Source organism: Terrapene carolina, unplaced genomic scaffold, assembly GCF_002925995.2.
Source record: "Terrapene carolina triunguis isolate 2854851 unplaced genomic scaffold, T_m_triunguis-2.0 Scaffold212, whole genome shotgun sequence".
Lineage (NCBI taxonomy): Eukaryota > Metazoa > Chordata > Testudines > Emydidae > Terrapene > Terrapene triunguis.
The window spans coordinates 2,134,652-2,156,595 of NW_020664563.1; positions in this window are offsets into that span (position 1 = coordinate 2,134,652).

Genomic DNA, 21,944 nt, shown 5'->3' on the forward strand with positions numbered 1-21,944 from the left:
CTCACACCTTCCCAGTAATAATTCCCCATTTAGCATAACATTTTAGGTCCTATCAGTTAGCCAGTTTTAATTCATTTAACGAGTTTCGTGTTGAATTTGTATAGTTCTCGTTATTTAATCAAAATACCCTGTGGTATGAACTCAAATGCCCTACATAAGTCTAAATATATACATCAACACTATTACCTTTATCAACCAAAATTGTAATCTCATAAAAAATCAAGTTAGTTTGACCTGATCTATTTTGCCATAAACCCATGCTGATTTGCATTAATGATATTACCATTTTTTAATTCTGTATTAAGTCCCATATCAGCCATTCCATTATTTTGCCCAGAATCAGTGTCAGGTTGACAGACCTATAATTATCCAGGTCATCCCCATTTACCTTTTTTTAAATATTGGCACAACAACATTAACTTTCTTCCAGTGTTCTGGAATTTGCCCAGTTTTCCAAGACTTATTGAAAATCAACATAAATAGTCTAGAGAGCTCCTTAGCCAGCTGTTTTAAAACTCTTGGATGCAAGTTATCTGGACCTGATGATTTAAAAAGTCTGACTTTAGTAGCTGTTTTTAAACATCCTTCTAAGTTACTGTTAGAAATGGAAAGCATTTCATCATCATCTGATATTTATCATCATCTGTCTTTCCCCAAATATAGAACAAAAATATTTATTGAGCATTCTAAATTTTCTGCATTATTGTTCACAATTCTGTTATTTCCATCTAGTAATGGACCAATACCATTGTTAGGGATCCTTTTGTTCCTAGTATACTTAAAAATCCTTCTTATTGTCTTAAACTCTTCTGGCCATAGGTCTTATATTATGTCCTTTTGCTTCCCTTCCCAATTTTCTACAATTTCTAACTTCTCATTTATATTCATAGTTATCAACTTTCATTTTATCCTATTTTTATTTAGCTATATATTTATTTATTATTGGTGCTTTCACTTCCCCTCTAAGCCAGGCTGATTTTTGAACCAATGTAGCCTTCTTTCCCGATTGTGGGATAATGGCTTTTGGGCATCTAGTCAAATGTTGTTAAAGTTCCCGATTATTATTCACATTTCCATTTACATTCTTCATCCAGGCTGATTTGGCTAATAGTTGTTTTCAACTTTGTGAAATTGGCCCTTTCAAAGCACCAAGTATTATATTACTGCCCTCATCTCCCTGTTCCTTCTCTCCTTCCCCTCTATGTCTCTCTGTTGCCTACTCCTTTCCATGCTCCCCTCCCCTGCACTCCTGTGATGTACAGTAACAGACACACATACCTCTGTGCATCTGTGTACTGTGCCACATCCCTAGCACAACAGAGCCCCAGTCCTGACTGGGACCTTTAGTGCTACCCCAATTCAAATGCTAGTAATAGTTTCACGGGGGCCTCTATTGGTTCAGAGAAGCATCCATCCTTCTGAATTCCCCTAACCATTTGCTTTTCTCCCATGGCTAGCGTAGAGGTGTATATATGCCATGATGAGATTACCATGAGGTACAAGATACAAGTCCTGGATCACAAACATTCTCATGATATATACCCCAAAAGCACACAGAACAGGAGATGCACATAACTTTCTGCAGTCCCAGAGCCCTGGCTCACTTGGAGTCCCCGGAAAATGTTAAGCTGATGACAACTTTGGTGACTCCATTTTCCTGACAGGCAGTGCCACAGCTTTTGGATGCAAAAGTCCCCAGTTTGATATCTTGCTGAAATGGATTCCTCATGCATAGGGGTAATCCTTCACTGGCTCGTCCCATGTTTGGCACCGCTGGATCAACTGCGCCAGGCCTCACAGGTTTTATTTCCCTGTATTTCATCAGGATGCATCTATTCTTCTCTCTGACATCAAGAGGCATTTCTGGTTTACTCTCCTCTTTTCAGGGGCTTCCAGTCACTTTGTGAAATACCTTGTTTCCCAGGGAGAGTTTGGTTTTTGAAATTTGAAGATGATGCACTCAGCTGGGTTTGCCGTTGCATTTTTTTGAAACACCCTTATTGAAATATATAATCATTTCACTGCACTGTGCTGTTAGCTTGTGTCGCCCCAGGGAGTGCTGTCGCAGAGACCCCCTCTGAGGCACAGTTCCCTCCTGCTTCCCCCCTGGGGTACTAATTTGCTGCGGGCCTAAACCATGAGCAAATGATGAGCCCCCTGCCCCCAATGCTGGTTCAGTTATGCAGGCCAGCACACCTGAAGCATGAATCCTAGGCTCCGCCCATTTCCCACGTAGCCAGGGGCATGTGCAGAAACTTAAATTTGACTCCTTTTGTAGGGGCATGTTCTGTGCTCCCGCTGTGGCCTGGGGACTGGAAGAGATCTGCAACCCTGCCATGGACCCAGGGGCTAGAGGAGCTTGCTTTCCCTGCCGCAGCCCCAGAGGAGCTCTGTATCCCCATTGATTTCTGGGGGCCCATGCCTCTGCTTGACCCCCCTTGTGCATGCCCCTGCCTGCACTCCTGCTCACCTGCTCTGGTGAAGGAGGTTGCAGACATGTCTCCTGCTCCATGTACCTGAGTAGTCCAGGCAGGAGAGTGCAAGGAGAGCCTTCACTGGCCTGGGCAGGCACAATGTAGCCCTGGGTGATTGCAAATAAACCGATGGCATCACATTTCAAAGCCTGCCCTGTTGCAGCATTAAAGGAACACGGCACAAGACTCCCATGTAAAGTCATAGCCACCTCCCTGAAGGCCCTGGCATCACACCATCTGTACAGTGCTGTGAGATCAAAGCCTGGAGCCCAGAGCCTGTTGGTGTAACCGTGTCATGCTCACTCTAGTGACAGGTAACACTGCTGCACAAGAGAGAAGAAAGGGGAGATCTTCCGCTCTTGCTGTGTCTGGACTTTGGACTCAATAGCAAGGTGTGTCGCTTCCTCAGCTCCTACCCTTGCGTGATGACATCACATTCATGCCAAGGGTGATGACTGCACACGAGTGCTGTGCTCCAGAAGCATGTGTGCATCCCATTTCCCAGCCACTCTGGGGTGGGTGTGAGAGTGCTGTGTCCACACGCGCACACACACACACACACACCATGCACTGCCTTCCTGCAGCCTTGCCCAGAGCTGGGTGGGAGTGGGGCTGAGAGTCCCTTCCACCTTTCTGCAGGGTAGGTAGAGGTGCTGTGAATTGGGAGAAAGCGGGATTCCCACTCCCTTCGTGGGGCTGTGGGAGACACTGGGAAGCAGGCAGGGCTACCTAGTGTCCAGCCCCTCATGTGACAGTGCATTGTGGCATTCCCACAGCCCAGCTGGGATACTCCCACATCCAGCTCCAGGATGCTCCTCCCTACCCATCAGGGGCTGCTGTGGTGCCTGGCCTCTCTGCGGCTCCCCCTGCCACAATCCCTGGGGAGGTGGTGGAGCTGGTAGGGAAGGAGGGGAAGGACTGCAGACTCACGAGTGGGGAGAGGTCTGAAAAGGAATGGGCCAGAATGAGGAAGGAGAGATTATTTGCAAATATACAAATTAGTTCGTTCTATAATTTGCATTAAATGTCCCCTGCGGAGTTACCAAGGCTTGAAGACAGGAGTATGTAGCCATCCCTCAACTTATTGAGCCTGGAAGAAGACACAGGCAAAGGGCAATGGGGATTAGATGCCCCTTGGCCTGTCCAGTGGTGCAGGGGCACTGGTATGTGGCCTAGGGACGAGTGCAATGTGTTTGTGATAAATGAAAGGGGGTCGGGGGTAGCTCCCTTTTATGGACACCCAGCCAGCCAGTAGCTATAAAATCCCTCTTAGTAGCTGTTCTCTAATTGCTCTACCTGTAAAGTGTTAAAAAGTCTCACTGCTATGCATAGATAAAAGGAAGTGAGTGGGCACCTGGCCAAAAGAGCCATTGGGAAGGCTAGAACTTTTTAAAATTTCTCCCAGGGAGAGACGGACGGGGCTGCAGCTATGCTGTAAGAAGCTTGGGCCAGGTATGAAAAAATCATCAGTATCATACCTAGAAACTACTAATTTAAAACCCCAGATATGTAAATAGATCAGGAAAGGTCTAGGAAGATGCGATTAGGTTTATGCCTTTTATTTCTTTATGTCCTTGATGGAATTAAACGCACACCATCCTGTCCGAATCCTTCGCGAGAGTTCTCCGTTCATGTCTTGGCGCATATTAACTTCTTGGCCCAAATATATGTACTGTTCCACTTCTTCAATTTCTTCTCCTGTTACCGTTATTCGGGCTTTTCGTAAGACGTCTGATAGCATGTATTTCGTTTTGCAATGGTTCATTTTCAGACTGACCTGACTGCTTTTCTTGTCAAGTCTTCGTAGCATGCTCTGCAGTTGGTTGGTGCTTTCGGCAATTAGTACGATGTCATCCGTGAATCTGAGTTGAGATAATCGTTCTCCATTTATATTAACACAACTCCTCCAATTGATCTTGTTCATAACCATTTCAAGGCAGGCGGTAATTCCTTAATTCCATCAAGGACATCCTCAAAGGAAAAATCGACAAGACCACATGTACAAATATCTTCAATTCAACAGTGCTGCTAGCCATGCTGTATGGCAGTGAAACGTGGGCACTGATGAAGAGAGAAGAACAGCAGCTGTCGGTAGCTGAAAGGGCAATAGAACGAGCTATGTTGGGAATTTCCCTTCTGGATCATATCCCAAATGAAACGATTAGAGAATGCAGTGGTGTGAAAGATATTGTTGTGGAAAGCAGATATAATAAGATACGATGGATGGGCCACATAGCACGGTTCACCGACAATAGGTAGACCGCAATCGTTACTGAGTGGTACCCACGCGAACAGAAAAGACCACCTGGTCGGCCTCCAAGAAGGTGGGAAGATGACATTGTAAAACGTTTCGGATGAATGTGGAGAAGAAAGGCAAGAATGCGAGAAGAATGGCGGACATGTTGTGATCGGCGCAGTCTTAATGACAGCTGAAGACCGATTGATCCAGGTGATCCAGGTGGTGATTTCGTTATGGCGTGTGGATTCCTCTGTGCTAACCCCAGGTGCTTTTGTTTTGCTTGTAACCTTTAAGCTGGACCTCAAGAAAGCTATTCTTGGTGCTTAATCTTTGTAGCTGCTCTTTTAAAATCTAGCAATAGCCTGAGTTCCCAGATGTATTTTCTTTCTTTTTTTTAAATAAAATGTACCTTATTTAAAAACAGAAGTGGATTTTTGTGTTTTAAGAGGTTTGTGCACATGTTAATTAGCTGGTGGCAACAGCTGATTTCCTTTTTTTTTTCTTTCTCAGCTCTTCCCCGGAGAGGAGGTGAAAGGGCTGGAGGGTACCCCACAGGGAGGAATTCCCAAGTGTGCCTTCCTGGGCTCTCACAGGGGTTCTGCACTTGGGTGGTGGCAGCATCTACCAATCCAAGGTCAGAGAAAAGCTGTAACCTTGGGAGTTTAATACAAGCCTGGAGTGGCCAGTATTAATTTTTAGAATCCTTGCGGGCCCCCACCTTCTGCACTCGAAGTGCCAGAGTGTAAAATTAGCCTTGACAGTGTTGCTGTTGCCATGGGGGACTAGGAGAGAGGAGGGGCTGAAGCTTGGCCATGTGGGCCCGCAGGTCTGGTTAGGGTCAAAGGTGAGCTGTGGTCTGCGCCCCTGTCGGTATACACACTACCCCCCCTCCCCCGACACACCAGTGTGGGAGAAGAGAGGACAATGGGGAAGAATAGTGATAATGCCCAGCCCTGAGCTAGTGCTTCCTGCCATAGATCTCCAGACACTGTACAAGGGGCTTAGGACCGGGATCCCCCTGTTCCAGATGGGGAAACTGAGGCCCAGAAAGGGGAAGTGACTGCCCCATGGTTGTCCCGCAGGCCAGTGCCATTAGAACATTAGTGCAAACCCAAAGGAATGGGCCTGATTCTGAGCTCACTGTCACACGTGTCACCTGGGTGTTACGCCACTGCCGTCAGTCCTGCGTTACTTCAGTGTGTGCGAGTGCAGGATCAGCCCGGCATGCCCGGTGGGCTCATCGCACTGCGCTTTGCCACACTTTGGAACACTCACCAACACTTTGTCAGTCACAAAAGCTGCCAGTGGCGCTCTGAGGCTGAGATTTTAATTACCAAAATGTTAACAAACTCAGAGCTGCTGAACTCCTCCCTTGTGTATAGCTGTTGCAGTGCTAAAGTCTCTGGTTACACTGCACAATGTCACCTGCCTGGCAAAGAAGACCATAGGGAAGAGACGTACGCCCTCCCGCACCTCCTCCTGAGTCAGACAGTATGTGGGCTAAGGGGGAATGGGGTTACGGCCACATAGAATAGATGCTCCTATTGAATTACCCCTCTGCTGTATGCGGGGTGGTCATGTAATGAAAGGAGCCAATCTGGGGAGCTGAATAAAAGTATGGAGGTAAATTAGAAAATCAACTGTGTTCATGTGGTGAGTGTAATCCAATCAGGCGCTCAAGCCCTGGGGCCATGCCCTAGCTGCACCACAAGGGATGGCTTGGTGCAGGGATCAGCGGGTGGAATTCGCTGATCTGGAGGAGGCAGGAGACCAGGCTATATGATTATAATGCTCCCTTCTGGCCTTAGGAATTTATGCCTCCAGGCAGAGTCAGTGCTACGTTAAGCTCCAGGATGCCCAGCAATGGCACAGAGATCTCTTTGATGTCCTGGTACTGACACTGCGCGAAGTGCTGTGAGAAACGCAGGAGATATTAGAGCCAGGCCCCTGGCTGCTCCTGGGCTAAACGGGACCAGAATCGACACCAGGCATCTGGGAATCCCGCTGCAGCATGAACTCCTCCCAGCATCGAGTAATACACCTCACCCCCCACCCTCGTCCACACACTCACAGCTCACTGCTCACTGCTGTTCAGTTTGTTACTGATTGCTTTGGAGGATGAGTGTTTTCCAGGCCCTCCAGGCAGCCCAGCTTCACTCCCTCTGCCTGTGCTCCTGCAGTGCTGAACCCCCTGCCCTAACATGGGCCAGGAAAGCAGGGCGCTTGTAGCTGGTCCAAGTGGCTCAGCTTTATGGGCCTCACGCCTAGTGGTGAGCTCTGCTCCTAGGTATGAACAGGGCAAGGCCCATGCTCCTTTGGGGACAGGAATCACAGAGTCTGCCTCCTGCCATCCCTGGCCACTCCCATATTGATCAGGAGATTCCTGGTTGCAGTGGAAGGTAGCTGTCCTGGGAGAGGTGATAGCCACAGGGGGGAGTGAGGATGTGTCCAGTATCCAGGGCCAATCCCGTTCCCGTGCATGGTTTTCAGTATCAGGAGGGACCTTTGCTTGGTCCTATGTTCACAGGGAGCACAGAGAGTGGAGCCACCGGGCCAAGGGACCGCGGTGCCCTTTCTTGCTAAGCAGACGGGCAGCTGCATGTTGTACTAGACTGAGCATTTTCAGGATGTGCAGCTCCATTCCTAGCTAAAGGGCAAGTTCCTGACTTGTCCTTCCAGTGTCACATGGGGAGCTAAGGGGTGCAAAGCTTACAGAGTGGCTTATCTCGATCACTGCTCTTTGGGGGCAGGGGTCACAGACTCCATGAGGCTTATTCCTCCTCCCTGATCAGATGGGCATGGAGTGAGTGGAGACTTCGAGTAGCCCCATGCTCTGGCCCCAAGCTGAGTCAGCCTGAGGCGTGGTGGGGGAGTTTTCCCTCTCTGTTAGGGGCTGTGGCAGATCAAGGGGTAACCAGAGAAGGGATGGGGACTGGAGGCAGCATTCCTGGGGCAGCACAGCCAGATGCGCCCTTTACACGGGACGAGAGGTAAAGTCACAGCCGAGTCCATGCCTCATTGCAATAGGCGATGCAGGGAGGTCAGGAATGCCTGGGCACTAGCTCTGAGATGAGGTGCCAGCTTCTGGTGCTTTTGCTGCCATGGGTTTTTGGGTATCCTGTAGCACTGTGACATTTCAATGGGCCCCAGCAGGGGGTGGCTGGCCCCTTGAAGAGGAATTAGGGCTCAGTCCACTTATGACAGGCTTCCATCTCAGCTCACTTGTAAGCAGTTAACTGCCTAGGTGGCTGGTTGACAGCTAACTGGCTAACAAGTGGCCTGGTAAAAGGCTACCACAGTGCAGCTGAGGGAGTGTGTTCCTAGAGAGAGGAGCTCCCAGAGATGCAGGCATCCCATGGAAGTGCTGAAATACTCATGAATACAAGGAGGGTAAGCCTACTTGAGTCATTACCCAGGCTAAGGGGGAGGCTATGGGACTCCACTTAGGAAAGGAGGATTAGCACCCAGAAGAAGGGTGCAGCTGAGGGACTACACCATTTGTACTCTGCACAAGAGTTAACAGACAAGCCCCAGAAAGGGGTCTGGGAGTAATCATTGCAGGACCACAAGAGGGAGAGGAAAGGGACCTGCAGGGCCCTGCTTTGCCACCACGGGACGTGCTCGAGGCCAGTACCTCATCGCAGGCCCTGGGCTGATGCCTGGGAAGAGCAGGCAGTGCAGGAAGCCAATGCTGTGCATGGTCCATGTTGGTTTGGGGTTTCATGACCATCAATAATTGCATAATGCCCTAAATGCCAATGACCAAAAGAGCCGAGAGAGAGCAATGTATGGCTTGGAAACAGATGCTGTGTTTAAACACCAAACGTCAGGTTCATACTCCCAGGCCATCCCAGTCCAACTTCCGCCAGCCTCACTCTTCACTTGTGCCCATGACTGCTGTAATCCAAGGGTGCATTTCTGCTCCAGCTGCATCATCACAATAAGGCAAGCTTTCCAATACTTAAATCTATTTCGTGGCCTTCCTTTGAACTCTCTCCAATTTATCAACTGCTTTACTGAAGTATGGACACAAGAACTGGACACAGTATTCCAGTAGCAGTTTCACCAATGCCAAATACAGAGGTAAAATAACCTCTCTACTCCTACTCAAGATTCCCCTGTTTAAGTGTCCATTAGCCATTTTGGCTCCAGCGTCACACTGGGAGCTCATGTTCAGCTGTTTATCCACCTTGACACCCAAAACTTTTTCAGAGTCACTGCTTCCCGGGATAGAGTCCCCCAGCCTTTACGTGTGGCCTACACTTTTTGTTTCTAGGCGTATACTTACATTTTGCTGTAATAAAATACATATTGTTTGCTTTTACCCAGGTTACCAAAGCATCCAGCTTGCTGTGTATCAGTGACCTTCCCTCTTCATTATTTACCACTCTCCCCATCTTTGTGTCATCTGCAAACTTCATCCGTGATTTTATGTTTTCTTCCAGGTCCTTGATAAAGCTGTTAAATAGTGTAGGGTGAAGAACCGATCCCTGCAGGACCCCACTGGAAATGCACCCGCTTGTTGGTGAGTGCCCGTTTACAATGATGAATTGAAAGGGTGGAGACCGGGGGTTCCTTGGACAAAGGATGGCCCTGTGCTTAGGGCACTAGCATGAGCCCCAGAAGGTTCATATTCAATTCCCTGCTCTACCATGGACTTCCTGTGTGACCTTGGGCAAGTCATGCAGGTCTTGTGTACATGGAAAGGTATCACAGGCTAAGCCAAGATGTGAATTTAACCTGATCTAGTTATACCAGCATGGCTCCCTGTGTACCCAGAGTGAGCATGGCTCTTTCTGGTTTAACTTACTTCACTTTGGCAGAGGTTTAAACTAAAAGAATGACAAAAATGCCACCTTTACACCGGAATAAGAGTAGGCAGATTGTTTTAACTATACTAATATCCTTACATGGGTATAACTGGGGAAATGTTCCCATGCAGACAAGCCATAACAACAACAACAACAAAATCTTTCTGTGCCTCAGTTTCCCATCCATACAATGGGGATAATAGCTTTGCCCTGCCTCACAGGGTGTTTAAATACATTAAAGACTGCAAAGTGTTCAGCAACTGTTGTAATGGGAGCCAGACAGTAGGTTGGATAGATGGATGTGCTCTGTGGTAGACAGACCTGCTATGCACCAGAAACAATCTTCCCCCGACACAGTGTGCTTTGAGTTGATCTTTTCCATTAGAGTTTCCTTGTCTTTCCCCTCTCATCTCAATTTGCATTTTTTTAATTCATGTTTTTCCATTGCATATTTCTCTCTCCCATGTTCCAGTCTCTCTGGAGCAGAACACCAGCTGGGGCATTTGAACTTTGAGTTGATTCTGCAGGTCATTTGTGTGACGGGTTGGATCACAGAAACCCCCTTGGGAGCTGCCACCCGATGTGCAAAGACTACTTGTATTCCGGGGACTCCAAGTCATTTTTAGGAAGTGATCACTAGTGCTGCCTTGAAAAACTCTTTTGAAGATTCAGGGTCAAATCTTCACTTGGTGTAAATTGCTGCAGCTCGACTGGAATCAGTAGGGCAGATTCTCAGCTGGGGTAAACAGGCATAGCAACATGGACTGCCAAGGAACAATGCTAGTTTATGCTGACTGAAGATTTGGTCCTCTGAGGGTGCTCATGGCCCCTGGCAGTGAGGATATAGCTACAGCCTTCAGCCAGAGAGCAGCATGCTAGCCAGGGTCCCCTCTATATGCCTTCTGCTGGGGCTGGGGCTGCGGCTGGATGCTGAGGGCCAGTTTCCAGTTTCCAATCCTGCTGTTCTGTGCCACTCAGGGATTTTGCACCTAACTAGTCCAATGAGAATTCATAGAATCATAGGAGTACTTGTGGCACCTTAGAGACTAACAAATTTATTTAAGCATAAGCTTTTGTGGGCTAAAACCCATGCATGCATCCAATGAAGTGGGTTTTAGCCCACGAAAGCTTATGCTTAAATAAATTTGTTAGTCTCTAAGGTGCCACAAGTACTCCTGGTTCTCTTTGCTGATACAGACTAACACTGCTACCACTCTGAAACATAGAATCATAGAAGATTAGGGTTAGAAGAGATCTCAGGAGGTCATCTAGTCCAACCCCCTGCTCAAAGCAGGACCAACACCAACTAAACCATCCCAGCCAGGGCTTTGTCAAGCCGGGCTTTTGCTGATTGGTGGGGGAAATGTGAGTAATTTCATCATACATCATAGAAATGCAGGCCTGGGAGGGACTTTGTTTTAGTTTTAGTCCCCCATACTGAATTCCGCCAGCAGGGGGAGCTCTCAGCAGGCATACTGTCACCCCCTCACCAGCACAGGAGGCACATGGGGGGAGAGGAGGCGTGTCAGAAATGGGCTTGGGCTCCAACCCACCCCACCAATTCTCAGCTCATGTATGGACTCTTAAGGACCATACGCCACGGGCACAAACTAGAGCAGTCTGTAGGCTGCTCTAACTCAGGCTGGGGCCAAGTACCCACTCACCCACAGAGTCAGGAAGCAAAAACAGGCTCCATGAGGCTCTCCCCTGCCCCTACAAGTCCCCTTCCCACAGCAAGCGGATCTCAAACACCAGGGAGCCTTGAATTATTCAGCTTTGTGAGTCTGTCAAAAGCAGGGGAAACCCAAAGCTTCTGCACAGAACAGAAAACAAGGAGCAAAGGAGCAGAATCTGGGGCAGGAAAGGGTCCTCCCCATATGCGTGTAGCATTGGGTCAGATGGCTGAGGACAGCAGCAGCCAGATCAGATGCCTCCCTGTTTCTTCCGGAGGCCAGATCAATGGTACAGAGGTTGCTCGCGGTGAGATGGCGTGTGACTGGTGACTGGCAGGGCTGTGTGGCCAAACGCCCCCAGAGTAGGTGCAATTCTACCATCCACACTACGTTTTTCCAGTGCAGCTCGTGTCCCCTGGGAGATGGGCTGCAATAAGCTAGCCCAGCGGAAGCTCAGTGTTGTTGGTAAAAGCTGCAAGCTCCCCAGAGCGCTTTGAGAGCCTGGTGTCTGGTGCAGCTACCCCAGCAAAGTGCTCCTAATGTAGACATGGCCATAATGAGACCCCCACAGAATGACCCCTCCCCAGTTCCAATTGTTAGCCCCATTCCCCTAGAGGGAAAAACCACTTTCCCTGGCACTCTAGGAGCTAGCGACAGCGCTCCCGGCCTGATGCACTATGACTGCTCCCTCATAGTGGGAACCTGCCAGCCACGGGGGCGCTGAGGGTCCCTCTCTGCTTTGCAGGGAGCCGGGAAACGGAGCAGGGGACACAAACTCTCCCAGGCCTGGGTTAAGACAACTTGGAAACAGAGCAGTGGGATTGCAGCAGTGAATTGGCCTGCTCCGGTTTCCCATCCCATGCCCCAGGCTCAGAGTGGGTGAGTGCACAGTGTGAGGGGGCGGGGGGTAGTTCCCATGCTGCTCCCCCAGCTTCCTTCCTGTTCCTTCATCCCAGCAGCTCCTCCTTTGGGGACAATGCGGCTGCTGCTGGCTCTGATTCCCTACTTGTTCCTTCCCCAGGGAGGTGAGGGGGACCCAAGGAGCAGGAAGGGCTGGGAAGCTGCCTCTTCTCTGTGTGGCTGTCACACTGCCCTTGCTTTCAGACAGAGAGCTTTTTGTTGCCTTCTTTCTGCACTGGGAATCAAGGGAGCTCAGTGTTTTTGGGAACCCATTAGCATCCAGCCAAGCAGGAGGGGCAGGAAAGGCACTGCTCTGCCCATGGAATGCATGATGTGCATCCTCAGGCAAAGGAAACTGCTTCTCCCTGCCTGCTCCCCTTTCCTATGTCTCTGGGCCCCTGAATCCTCACCGTGCACTCGTGGGTCATTAAGGTTGGCAGACCAAGCAATCAAAGCCAAGATATGCAGCTGAGCTAAAGCTGTGCACCCAGCCTTAAATGTGCACAATGCTGACATTCAAGTGCTTAGAATCGCATTCGTGCTGGCATCTTTGGCCCAGAGTGCTGTAATGTCATTCTGCCGGAGATCTACCCTGCAATGGTAGGTCTGCAATTGAGGGTCTGAAGCAGCCAGGTGCTTATTTGGGAAGGGAAGAGGTTCAAGCAAGGGGCCCTTGAGACATGCAGAGACAATGAGTGTTGCTGTGTTTGTGCTTGGTTCCCAGTCACTCCTGACAAACCTTTGTCTCATTAACACAAGGATTCAGCGTGAGAATGGGTCAAAACACAATGTAAATCCCATGGAGAGCTGTTCCAGGCTGGACTCTTTAAACCCCTCTTGTCCTCTGCTGGAAGAGCAGATTTGCTCTGTCAGTGAGCTCATAGCATGCTGAAAACAAGAAAGATGATCTCCTTCAATCAAAGTAATGACTGGATTGATTGTTCCTGGGAGGATGTTTAATACTGTACGTGAGGGTCTCCAAGCACTGCTTAGAGCCTCACATGGCAGCTGCTGGGCAAGCTTCCCTCACTCAGCTTTGCCAGTGCCCTTCAGCCCAGACCCGCAGCCCCGTTATTCCAACCCTGGGTTCCACTCCAGCTCTGCCAGTGCCTCTCAGTCCTGACCTGCAGTCCCCCTGCTTCCAGTCCTGGCCTATCCCAAATCTGTCACTGTCCCTCAGACGCAGCCACTGCTGCAGCGCACCTCCCCTATTGCCATTCCCAGGCCTCTCCTGAGCAGAGGTTGCCACTTGTGCCAAACTATTGCCCTGCTAAATGGCTTCTGATGAGCACAGATGGTACCTAGGATGAGACCCTCTCCCCTCCTCCTCCAAAGCTGCAGACTAAGGTGCAAACACTCAGAGTGTGTGGGTCTGGCTCTGATGTGTCACTAGAGCTGTCAAGGCCACATGTCATGGGATCAGGAGCCCCAGACAGTAAGGAGCCCTGCTGACTGGGACAGAGTTTGTCCCTCTCTTGCTGTTGTTCCACAGGGAAGGGCTGGTGGGCTGGAGCACGGGCAAAGCTCTCTGGTGAGAAGGGATCCCTGAGCTCTCTGGCAGCTGCTGAATGTAGTAGGGGTGAAGAGATAGGGGAGGGTACCTCTGGCCTCTCAACTCCTCTCCCACACTAGCCTAGGGCCAGAGTGTCACTAGCCCTAAAGCAGCCATAGTGCAACAGGGTGAGGGGGATCTGACCCTGTGGGCCCACCCTCAGCTTGGTTCTGGGCCCTGGCTCTGTGCCTGCAGTGCCCCACACTTCTCTCATGAGCAAGGAGGGCATGGAGAGTGGGCAGAACCCTGGCTGAACACAGGGAGGGAAGTAAGCTGCACCCTCTTCTGGCTTCAGTAATATACCCCTCCCTTCCTCTCTCCCTCCCTCACCAGCCCCCGAGGGGTGGTATGCCCTGGGAGGAGCTGGGCCTCTCCCAGAGAGTTTCTTTCATCAGTAGAGCCTGCCAGGAATTCTGGGGAGTGTATTGCCTTTCCAAAAAGCTCAAACATGCCCACCAAGGGGTCATGTCAGTGTTTCCCTATGGAAATATTGCAAAATTTCAGTTCCATGAACACTTTGCATTTTTGGCTTTTCAGCCCATTTTGAGATGAATCAAATTCCCAAAACTCAACATTTTTCATGGAACAGCAATTTTGTTTCTTGGCCAGCTGTAACTATAAGCCCACCTGAGCTCGCAAACTTCTTTTCCTGCTGGAGCTTGTGTGATTTATTCTGGGATAGCTGGAAATAGGAGAGACTGGGAAAAGAGGGATTCCCCTTTCAGAAGAGTCTAACATCCTGACTGGCCAAAATAGCCTACGGCTTCAGATTGTTAGCAGCCCCAGAGGGCTGTAGAACCATAGCCGAGTCCTAGAAGGGCAGCTGGTTAATTCTGAAATGATCGCCTAGGAAGATGTGAATCTCAGAGCTCTAAACTCTAAGGAGTCGCTAAGCTTCTTGCTATATGGTATAGAATTTATCTCCATAGAGAGTCTGGACATCCTCACCAAAGAGCTTGGGCTCAGACAGATGACATATTCTGCAGGTGTAACCCGAGGAGTTTACATGCGATAATGCAGACAGTCTGGTGTAAGAACGAGATGCTTCTTAGGAACATCAATGGAGGTTACTAGCATGAGGAGCTGAAAAAGACGTTGCATTCAAGTGGGCAGCTTTAAACTTCTACTATGCAGAGCACCGAGCTGGTGCCTTGTGTAAGGACACACGATCCCAGCTGCCCCTGGAGTTCTGCTGAGCACCAGGCTTGTGCTGGGGATGGATTCTGGCTCCTTGTCAAGCAGTGGAGGCTGAATTCCACCAAGAAGTTGCTACTGTTTTTAGCTTTGCTCCGACTTATCTACACTATGAAGTGTTGCTGGCAGAGCTATGCCGGCAAAAGCCCTAGTGTAGAGCCAGTTATACTGGCTGGAGTCCTTTTACCAGTATAGCTTATGTTGTCCAGGATGTGGTTTAACTATGCTGACAATAAGCTGTGTCTCTGCTATTCCAGCACAGCTACGCCCACAAAGCATTTGTAGTGTAGACAAGCCCTCAGGAGTCTGCAGGAGAAGCAGCTTTACTGTTCCCAGTTCAGTTTCTTATTAAAGGTAAACGTTTAAGCAGTGCTGCTTCACACACGCACTAGTAACAAGCTATGGCACTGTGCCTGTATGATACATGCAGAGGTGAAAGTAAGCCGGTACGTCCGGTACGTCCGGAGCCCCTGGCCCTTTCAATAGCTGCCTGAGCCTGGCTGCTGGAGCCCTGGGGTAGTGGTGGCAGGGCTCTGTCAGCGATTTAAAAGGCCCGGAGCTCCGCTGCGGTAGCAGCGGCCAGAGCCCCGGGCCCTTTAAATCGCCCCGGGACTCCCAGCCGCCTCTGCAGCTGATTTAAAGGCCCCGCCTCTTCCGGTTGAGGCCACGCCTTTGCTCAGGACTCCGGCGTACCGGTAAGTCCTTTAACTTACTTTCACCCCTGGACACATGCATGCTGTATTCAAAGGGAGAGCAATTAGAGCTGGCTGGGAACATTTGGGTGAAATCTTTTTTGCTGGAAAATGCTGATTTGTTGAAACTGAAACTTTTTGCGGACGTGTATCCTCTCCCAGGACCAGGGCGGACTCCCTGGCTAAAACTAGAGAGTTACCCACCCTAGGCTAGCCAGTCACCCAGGGACTAGGGCTCTCAGCTGGGATGTGGGCAGTCCATAGCCAAGTCCCCACTCTGACCCAGGCAGAGGACAGACTTGAATGTGGAGTGCTCTCATCCCGCATGAGTGCCCTATGCCCCCACCCAGCCTATTCTGGGGTTCTCTCTCTGGTTGCTTCATAGACAGTGTCCAAGGATCTTGGTTTGGTTCCATTGTGGAATGAAAACAAATTCTGAAATCTCAATATTGTTTCACAAAACTGAATTGTGTTTTCCCATCCAGCCCTACTGTCAATATCTTGTGGGAACAGGTGAATTCGCAGCCTCAGGGCTGAGAGTTCGGACTGTAATACATGAATCAACGTGAACCCTTATCCCTTTTCAGTGCTAATTCAGAGGCCAGGAGCCTCTTTCCCACCCATATCAATTCATTTCACAGCTGCAAGCTGAATATGCAGATTGGCTTAGTGCAGGGCAATGAATGGGTTACACGCATATATACCAGCAGTTTGCCTGGATTTCTTTGACTACATATTTCTTCTGGGTGGTTGGCCATTTTAGCCTATCTGTGGATTCAGTTGTTACAGGAGTCCGGCTGGCACAATAATCTACTTGTGGTGTACCTCTAGTGCCTCTTTCTATTTGGTCTTTAAATATCAAAGCCAAATATTTAGTATTCAGCACATACAACGTATGGATTTGTCACACCCTACATAGTATGCAGTGTTGCTGTAGCCGTGTCAGTCCCAAGATATTAGAGAGACAAGGTCGGTGGGAAACATCTGTTATTGGACTAACTTCTACTGGTGAGAGAGACAAGCTTTTGAACTACACAGAGCTCTTCTTCAGGTTTGGGAAATTCACTCAGCGTGTCACAGCTAAATATAAGGTGGAACAGATTGTGTAGCATTGAAATATGTGCTAACTGCTTATGCTAAACAATCTGTTCTTCCTTGTATTTAGCTGTGAAACTCGGAAGACCTTTCCCAGACCTGAAGAAGAGCTCCGTGTAGTTTGAAAGCTTATCTCTCACCAACAGAAGTTGGTTCAACAAAAGATGGTACCTCGCCTACTTTGTCTGCCTAACGCCCTGTGCAAAACATTTCAAAGAGAAAACTACATTATGTAAGTGCACATCCCTATTTTTGTTTTGTTCCTGCCTCTCATGGTATCACCCATAGATTACCTGGAAGCTCCAGAAAGTCGTTTCCCCTTTGCTCTATGAACCACCCACCACATCTCTGGGCACAGGATGTACCATGCTGCAATGAGGCCCCAGCCTGGGCTGAGAAGCAGAGGGAGCCCATGGAAGTATCTGAAGGACAAAGCCTATGTTTGAAGCCCCATCGTGACTGAGGCACTTTTAGCAAACTCCTAAAGCTTTCAAGAGGCCACTGTATAAGTGTCCAGAGCAGGCGAGGGAACATAGGCATTGCCAGGCCTAGATCAAGGTCCATCAGTGGCCAGCACCAGTTGTTTCAGAGGCATGGGTAGCTGCAGCTGGTGTAGGTGGAGCAATTCGCCCCTCACATAGGTCCCTTCCTGGTCTCCAGCATCTGCCAAACCACAGCCTAAGCCTCTGCTTCATCTTGCCAGCCGCCCTGCAGCAATCCCATGAGACTCTGCTCTTGTTCCCAATACACTCCCTCACTGCTATACACCTGCTCCAGAATTACCACCAGCACTCAGCCAAGTGGGGACCGGTTGTCCCGTCCTGCACAAACTTTCAAGACATCAAACAATTTCCCATCCCAAACTGGGGTGAAAAGTCCAAAGCTCAAAAATTTTCACAAACGGAAAGTCTGGAAAAGTGTCACCTCCCTGCGCGTGGGCAGTCGTGTGGAGCAGTGCAAAGTGGGTGCCAAGAATCACGGTACCAGAACAGGAGCGTTTCATACTGTCTGCGCTGGGGTAAGTGACTGCATGAGGTGCCGGGGCAATGCAGAACTAGCCCCTGGAGTTTATTGTCCTCTTAGGCTGGATTGATAGCCATGCAAGCTGTGTCTGAAGACTATGGTCCCATTAAAGGGCGGGGGGGAAATGGGTTAGTGGTCTTTTTGTTTCGCAATGCTAGATAAAGAGATGACCGATAGGGTCTGGTTACCTTTAGAAATAGCACAGATATCTTGTCTTGTCTTCCCTTTTTCTGTTGAAGGATTTTTTGGATAACTCAGCCCTGCAGGGATGCTGAATACTCAGACAAGATCTTTTCTCCCAAGTGTGCCCTTGTCTAGACTAGGATTCAAAGGGGTGTGGCAAGCACGTGTAACTATCATGTTCTAATTAACACGTCTGAAAAGTCTAGTGTAGACAAGGCATCATACCCTGTTAAGCTGCTCTAGCTGATCCCTGGGATCTCTAAATTCAACCAGTTTAGCATGTGCTCAAGCCCCATACATCCCCTGTGGTCTCCCAGCAGAACCCTAGGAGATGGGCTATTGTCCTGATTGGTGGTGGTCTCTTGCCACCTGCCCCAGGACATATGCTGGAATATTTTCCTTAGCAGCCTCTTGTGTGTGGTTTAGTCAAAGGATCTTTGATGTTCTGATTACATCATAGCACCTGATTCTCCAGCGTTCTGTTTTCCTGAGATACTCAAATAATTCTAGGGCAGAGAACTCCAAGCTGCAGTTGCTGGGACACATGATGGTGTATCCGGCCGCACTTTGCCTCTCCAATTCTTCCGTCTACAAGCCCTGTCCATGCTGTGCTATGGGGCTGGTGTATCCCTGACAATCAGAGAGAGTGTAATTATTGCTGAAGCCTGAAGGGAATAAAAGCATGAGGCAGAGGATGAGCTCAGTATTCTGAGACACACTGTAGCTGGACGAGCTAAGGAGGCATTTATCTTTGTAAGACTTGATACTGTGATTGTTTCCAGCCAATTCCCAGTTGCCTGGGCCTGGGCATAGTTTTCCAGTGGGTTTGATTTTTAGCTATATCATATATCCAAAGAGCTCTAGAGAGAGACTGAGTGGGAGATACAGCATGGCAAAAGGAAACAGCCCAAGTAAGAATTTACACTCGGTTGCAGACAATGTATTGTTTCAGAAGCATATAGTGCATGAAAAGTAGCCACTGTCTGTCTGTGATAAGCAACTTGGTGCTATGTCTCCTTTGCCAGATTCTGCCTCGCTGAGGCGAGGGGCCCATGTGCACAAGGGCGTGCTTAAGGGATCATGGCAGGTACTGGAGCATCCTCTCTGCTCACTCACCACCAGCTTGGGCATGTGCTTGTCCCTTCTGCTGGGGGACCACAGCTTACTTTGAAAGATGGCAGGTGACATATTCTGAAGTGCCTCAGTGTCTGAGGCCCCTGAGGCCCCTGAGGCCCATTGACCTTCAGAAGTGACCAGCATAAAGCCACTGGGTCCATAGCTAAATCCCATTCTGTGGGGACAGAAGCGGAGCATTTCGTTCGGCCCTTCCCCTGACTACTCAGCTAGTCTGTGCTTGAGACAGAACTTCCTCCACTGAATAAGGGGAACTGGCCATGACTCTTTAGAACCAGGCAACGCTACCCCTTCAGGGGGCACTATTGAGTTGCGAGAGGCACATCCACTCATTGCTTCCAGCGCTCCCGGCACCAGCCGCTGAGGAAGCAAGAAGCAGGCATTTGAATGCCATTTCCCCCATGTCCAGAATTATGATGATCCCTAGGACATCAGCCCCAGCCCCAGCTGAAGGAAAAGATACTCACCTGCCTTTCACAAAGGTGGAGAAGCAGGAATTCTGAACAAACCCAGCACTGGCAGCAGGGTGGAAGGTTACCTGAGCAGAGGATTCATCGTGATCAGGGAGTGCCCCGATTGCTATGGCCGTGTCAGCCTCCAGAGGGATGGCCAGTCAGAAGGCATGTATGAGCCAAGCATCCTGCCTCTGCTCAGCACCCAGGGCACGGTGTGTCACAGGTCTGCTGGTGGCTCCCCGGGCTGCTGAGAGGAGATCCAGACATTCAATCCTTGGGTGGTTGAAGCTTCCCTGGGCCTCAGCAGGCTGCAGCCCTGGCCTCTCTGGCACACTTCGTGGGCACCCACTCTCAGCCTGTTACCCCTTCATGGAAATGAAGCCTTGCAGCCCGCCTTCCCTAGGACCCAGGACCAGCACTGACCCCCAAGATACCCCACCAGCTTAAACACACCCTCTTCCCAAACTCCACCCAAAGGTGTGAGCCTCCTGGGTTACTTCTGCAGGGGACCACATGGTGGGTGCAGTGTGCAGCACACACACACCATGCACAGAACTCGAACACATTATTGCTCTTAATCACATGAGAAATACACAAATCTATATCAAAATAATAAACCCCACATGCATTTCCCTGCCTCAGTTCCCTCCCCATTCCAGAGTACTCTCTGGGTTGTGGTCAGGGTCATCTGGAGCCATCCAGGGTCCTTCTGTTGCAGTGCATGGCTGGTGTGCTCTGAAACATGGGGCTTTCTCCTCTAGCTCACCTTGGCTGCTCCATCTCCTTCCCCTCTTCTGCCCAAACTTCCTGTGTGTCTCTGTGTGTGTCTTTTTTAAAGCCCTGCGTTGTCCCATCTGTCTCTTTGTCTTGTTTGGGAATTTTCCATTCTCCCAACACCACCCAGTCTGCAACGGGAAGGTGGAGAGTGCTGGTTTCCCCTCAGATGTCTTTGGCTCTCCCAAGTGAGACCTCTGCAGGTACAGATAGTCCTTATTGATCAGCTGTTGTCCCTGGTCTTGCAGAGACATGCCTTCAGACTTGTAAGCCATGGGGGTTACACAGCTCTAGAGGCATGCCATCATACAACAATTTCATAATAACAACTTCATCACCTTAACCAGAATTCTTGAAGATATCCAGGCAGATTCCCCCAAATCATCACAGTGTGACTGTCCCCTTTAAGCGTATAAATCACATATGCTGCACACTTCACCCTGAGCTAAGCCTCCTCTTAGTAAGGTTGGAAGGGGGCAGGTGGCTCAGTCATATGCATATAGGTGAAGTGTTTATCATTTCATGAATACTAAAATCATAGACATTGCTCAGCTGATGTTCTCCTGTGCTCAGCTGGGTCCAGCTGAGCAGACTCTGCTGTCTTACTGAATGCCAGGCACATCAGTAGTGCATGGCAGTATTTTGTTGCTGTGAAACTTCATTGGAGAAAGGAAGGGATCATTAGCAATGAGGGGACCCTCCTTGGCAAAACAGAAACAGGGTGTCACCGTGCCTCAGTGGGTCACAGCTGAGGATCCCAAATTCAGGATGAACTGCTGAGAAATAGGGCAGACTCACCCCAAACTGGTGGTTATTCTATTATTAGATATATTAATCCAGTACCAAAAGTAAACTTCTGTCTCACCACACTGGTTAACAAGAAGTCCAAATGGCAGTGTCATTAGCACTTGTTTCACCACTCAGACACTAGACTTTATGATGAGTGGTTATTGAAAATGAATTTAATTAAAAAGTGTTCTTCTGATCTCAAATGATCAGCCAGATCACCAGGTCAACATATAACTCAGATTTTACCCAATAATCATGCTGTTGCGAACACTTTAGTATCTAGTATCTAAACATTTATTTATAAGAGAAAAGAATAAGGAGAGAGTTAAAATAGTCAAGGAAAACAAATACGTACAAATATTGCAGAGTTCTTGTATCAGGTTTGTAGCAGTGATGTTACAGACTGCTGGCTTATAAAGTCTCTGGCAACTTCCAAAAGATTGGAAGGTCTTCAGTTGATTTGTTGGAATGCTCCTTTTAGTGTAAGTCAATAGTCCAGAGATCAGAGCAGGAAAGAGGCAAAATGGAGATGCTTCCGGGTTTTTATACCTTCTCCCATGTGGAGGGAATGCTCTCAATCTTAGTTTGGGGAAAATTACAGGCACAAGATGGAGTCTGGGGTCATATGAGCAAGTCACGTGCCTTTATATGCTTTGATAACTCATAGGAGCAGCCATTATCCATATTTTGGCTAAGGCATCCACAGAAAGGCTCACCAGATGAGGACAAGCTTCTTCTATGGCCCATTGTGTTCTTTAATGGGCCATCAGCTTGAATGGTCTATTTATAATGTGCTGGCTAGACTGGATGTAAACTACCTTGTGGGATACACCAGAAGAAAACACATTTGAAATACTGGTACATAGTCAATATTCATAACTTTAGATACAAAGATGATCCATGCATACAAATAGGATAATCCTATTTGATAGATTGTTACTTTTCCATTGATACCT